General features: G+C 36.2%; 1 long non-coding RNA gene across 1 annotated transcript; it reads left to right on the plus strand.

Annotated features, from left to right (window-relative positions):
- Window positions 1-512: 512 nt before the first annotated feature.
- LOC128126492 (uncharacterized) lies at window positions 513-3,983 on the plus strand. Its single transcript, XR_008224491.1, has 5 exons — window positions 513-678; window positions 1,078-1,332; window positions 1,664-1,792; window positions 1,944-2,005; window positions 2,096-3,983. It is a non-coding gene; the product is annotated as an uncharacterized LOC128126492 (long non-coding RNA).
- The last annotated feature ends 960 nt before the right edge of the window (window positions 3,984-4,943 follow it).

Genomic DNA, 4,943 nt, shown 5'->3' on the forward strand with positions numbered 1-4,943 from the left:
GAAATAATGAGTCATACATATTAAACAAATATTATAACGAAGTGATATATTATTTAATCGAGCTTCTAACAATGATAATAATAATTAATTATACTAACACATATCTACACAAAATTAAACTAATAAATAAAGGTGAAATTATCGTTCTGCAAAATATGGTTTACTAACTTAATTTCTATTAATCGAACAAAACTAGATAACAATATATATATATATATATATATATATATATATATATATATATATATATATATATATATATATATATATATATATATTACCTTATAAAGCATCTTTGGTCAAACGCTGAAAATTAAGTCGTACAAAACCATAATGCAATATTTACAATGAATTTATGCAGTGCAACGTTGTTTGGTCAATAAAGTGAAAAAGTCAAAGATAAAGACGGTATCTCTTAACTGAACAAACTCTTCTAAAACATGAATTCGTCAAAATTGAATTGGTCCTTGCGTTATTCAGCCTATAAAATTGGTCAACAAGAGATGCACGCCTCCACAAACCCTACACTCTTTCACCCCATATGTTGCCCGCCCCTCTGCTTCAGTACCATCTCTTCTGAAACTTTGGCCACCACTACGACCATTGCAGCAGAACTCAACCAACAATTGTTGTTATCATCTGCATCACCTTTAACCACTAAATTCATGTATTTTTTTGGTACGCCTCTCTCTCTCTCTCTCTCTCTCACACACACACATCCAATTGAAAACCCTAATTCTGCAGATGCTTTCTATTCATTGATTTCTCTCTTTTGGGGTCTCTTATTCCTTCTAGTTTTGTTATTTGGTTTCTCTTCTTTTAAATAATTAAATCCTTAACTTTTACTCCTTTTTCTTTCCCTAAAACTTGTAAGGGTTGTTAACTGGTTGATCGATTGCAACAGATGGAAACATGTTTTATTTCGAATTCGAACTATTAACAAATACAATACTTTCTTTTCCTTCACACACACTCTCTCTAAGAAGATACAGATAAAACTCGATCTGAGCTCACTAGGACTTTTATAGTACAACCGGATTTGAACCACTAGGACTTTGGTGTGTTTTTTTTTTGCAGCTAAACACGAAGGAAAAAAAAAAGCAGATGCCTCCTTTTTTTCTTCTTTCTTGGTCCGATGAAGGTTTTGGTTTAGGTTCTCGATGGTGCTGACGTATTCGTCAATTGGCAAGGGGGTGGTCTTGGTGGTTTAAGGAGGTTGTAATAGGATGCAATTTTCAGTGGTGGAGGAGATTAAGGTGGGCTGTGATGGTGGCGATATAAGGTGGTTTTGGTGTTGAGTGTGATGCCAGAAGTGATGACAGGTGATATAAGGTAAAGTTTGTTTTGTATAATCCACCACCAACCACCACTCTCTACCGTTTCTTTATATCGATCTCTCTTTTTCACTTCCTTGCTAATGTATGGTTCTGTTGAATTTGATGGAAAAAAATTGAGGTTAAGAGTTGTAGCATATGTGATCTAATTTTCTGGGTTTTTTTATGGTTTTTTTTATTATAGTCCTTTCCAAATCAGCATGCCGTCTGGTTATTCAAAACAATCATCATCCAAATCTAGCCCAAATTTTATAATTGACATTTGGTTATTCAATTTTACTTTTGTAATTAGTTAATTTAACTTTTGATAGTTGGTATTCTTAATACAGCATCCATTCCATTCAACAAGCCAAATACGAATGTATTACAACTGTTTTTGCACAAACAAGTGATACTATTTGTGGTACAAAGTTGTTGAGATCCATATGCAAGCATATCATCACAAAAAGAAGAAAAAGGTTAGACAACTTTGTCCTTATGAAATTTCAAGAATTAGATGATGATCATGTCTTATTTTCTTATCGGCTTGACTTTTTTTCTTGAAATAATAATTAATCTTATTACTTAACATGGAACGAGAAACTTGATGACTGTAACTTTATCTTCCAGGCATATCCTATAAACCTTAACAATGCAACAAAGCATACAGTTTCCTGTATCAAAGCTTATAGGTATGTCATTTATTGTATATATTTAATCTATTTGTAAAATTGTGAAAGTAAGTTTATTCACTAATATTATTGTAACATCCGGACTCCCAGGTATATTATTATATTCTTTTATTTTTGGAGGATGTGAAGGGACTCGACGAGTTGGTGCTTAGACTCGCCAAGTAGGGTCGCAGATTCTTATCTGGGTTCATGGCTGGACTCGGCGAGTTCATGAGTGGACTCGGCGAGTCCACGCTGTTTAATGAAACCCTAATTTCCTGGGTTTGCGACCTATTTAAAGGCCCTTAGGGCCGTCATTTGTGGCTACCAAACCCCAGAGAGAAACCGTAAAGGAGCTAGAGCGTTTTTGAGAGGATAGGAGCCATTTCTTGATCTTTGTGGTTGATTCTTGCAAGAAGGAGGTGTTTCCAGCTTAGAGGAGACCAAAGAGGTTGTGCATCTGTGGATTTCGAGCAAGAGACTTCATCTTTGAGGTATTATATCGCCCCTTTATCTGTTTTGTTGAAGGAATCCATAGATGTAGAGTTTTATGACCTTTATTGGAAGAAAATTGTGAGGATATGGCCCCTATTCACTTTGAGACTTTAGATCTGGACCCATAGTGGTCTAAAGAGCTTATCTCAGTTTGCTTTATGTTGAGTTATGGAGGTGTTGAGCTAAGGATGTTACTTTTGGGGCTAAATCACCAAGAGAAGCCTCCTAGACGTCCCATGAGTGTCAAGATTCGAACTTTACGTGTTTATCAGGCTTGGGAAGGTCAGATCTTCGGATCCAAGGAATAGATCTGACCTCAGGAGGCCATTTGAGTTTGTGCATGGCATGAACTCGCCGAGTCCAAGGGCAGACTCGGCGAGTAGGGTAGGGTTTCCCGTAAATCACTCAGTAAGTGGACTTGCCGAGTTGGGGGAATAACTCAGTGAGTCATAGGGGGATTAGAGGACTGGAGTTCATAGCGGAACTCGCCGAGTTGATCTTGAGACTCGGCGAGTTGAGTTGGGGTGGCCCTGCGATTCATGCCAGGTGTGACTCGTCGAGCAAGGGGAGGAACTCGACGTGCCAAGCGAGACTAGAGAGTTAGTGGACACGTGTAGACTCGCCGATTCGCCCAAGTGCACTCGACGAGTCAGGTCAAAGTTTGACCATTGACTTTTATTAACTTGTAGGATTTGGTCAACAATGTGGCCTTTGAGCTAAAAGAGGGGTAAAATGGTATTTTGCCTTCTGAGGGTGCCTAGAGAAGGTTGAGTCTAGTCCCAAGAGTTATATTTATGAGAATATTTACTTTATGTGATTGGGCGGAGGCTAGATCGTATTTCTACCGAGTCAGAGATTTACCGAGACATCTGAGGTGAGTCTTCTCACTATACTTTACCTAGTGTGGTACAGAGATATGTGATAGTGTATTTTAGAGTTATGTGCCAGTACATTTGCATGTTATTTATGTGTTGAGATTTATTGTGATATGTGATATGCATGATTCAGAGTATATAGAGTAGGACCAATAGGTCCATAGAGCTAGGGCCAAAGGGCCCATAGAGAGTTGGGACTGGAAGGTTCCACTGAGACACATTGACCATAGGATCAAGAGAGTTATTGCCTCGAGTGGCTAATATGTGTTAGAGTGGTATTTTGGGGAACTCACTAAGCAATTATGCTTACAGTGTTATGTGTTGTGTTTCAGGTACCAGCGATGATCGCGGGAAGGCGTCAGCATGACTCGTACATACGCACACTGGAGTACATATGTTTTGATCTTGGGGTTTTGTATTAAGATAATGATTATACAATGTTTTAAAATATGGATGTGAATGAAATTATATGGTTTTTAAAATGCGAAAAATTGTTTAAATTTTTACGGTGTTACAAATATGCTCAATTCTTCCAAGGGGTAATTTTTTTTTTTGGCTTTTAATGTTAGAAACTGAATCTATGTGTTTGGTATTTATATTGTGAATTTCAAGTGAGTGAAATAGAAGGGAATAATGTCTATTATATTGGGAGCTTTATTTGGTCATATATCTAATTCTTAAGGTTTTATGTCCGGTTTTCTTACAAGATAACCTAATAAAAATCACTTTTCTACCAATTACCCTCATTGTTTGTTTTTTTTTTCAAATATGCGGTAGTGTTTCTATGTTTTAACCATGGTCAAGAACAATGGAACAATGACTATCATCTTTGGAGGACCAGTAGGTGTTGGATCTATATTTAAATCACCATTATTTTTTTAGAATGTAGCCGAGAAACCATATTTGTATGTAAGGTAAACTTGAACTGAAGGGAGATTTTCCTTTTTACCAAATTAACAAAACAATATGTTTTTGGAGCAGATTATTGAAAGTGGGACATCTTACCAGACGTCTTTCAACATATATCTTCAACCGAATCCATGTGGTAAATACTCTCTTTCCAGTTTTGCTTCCATGACCTATGCCAGCCCTCATGTTATGTCTTCAACTACCTCTGTTCAATTAGCATGTAAATTATGTACATTTTAAACCTTTACATGAAGCCTTTATGTTTTGTTCTAACTACCTGATGGTGAATTAGCATGTCAATCGTTTACATTTTTATAATTTTGATTGTGCTATAGGGATGTAGACTAAATGAGTGTGGGTTGGACTCTGTCACCTATGATGAAGATTGAAGGGGGCATCAGGGAATGAGTTTTGCATGTTACAAATGTGGTTAGGAATGCTATTCATGTTGTATCTGTGTTCACATCATATATTTTTTAATATGTACCCTTTCAATGCCTCTTTTCAAATTTCACGTAACATATAAGTTTTCTAATAGATTGTATTGTGCGACTGTGTATGTGTATCTGGGAACAAAATATTTTTATAACTTGAAGTGTTACTAATTTGTATTTTTTTGAACAAAAAAACTTTTCTTCTATTCTTAGGTTCCTCATTTTTTTAAAAATGTTGAGTCGTTA

Source organism: Lactuca sativa, chromosome 1, assembly GCF_002870075.4.
Source record: "Lactuca sativa cultivar Salinas chromosome 1, Lsat_Salinas_v11, whole genome shotgun sequence".
In the NCBI taxonomy this organism is placed as follows: domain Eukaryota; kingdom Viridiplantae; phylum Streptophyta; class Magnoliopsida; order Asterales; family Asteraceae; genus Lactuca; species Lactuca sativa.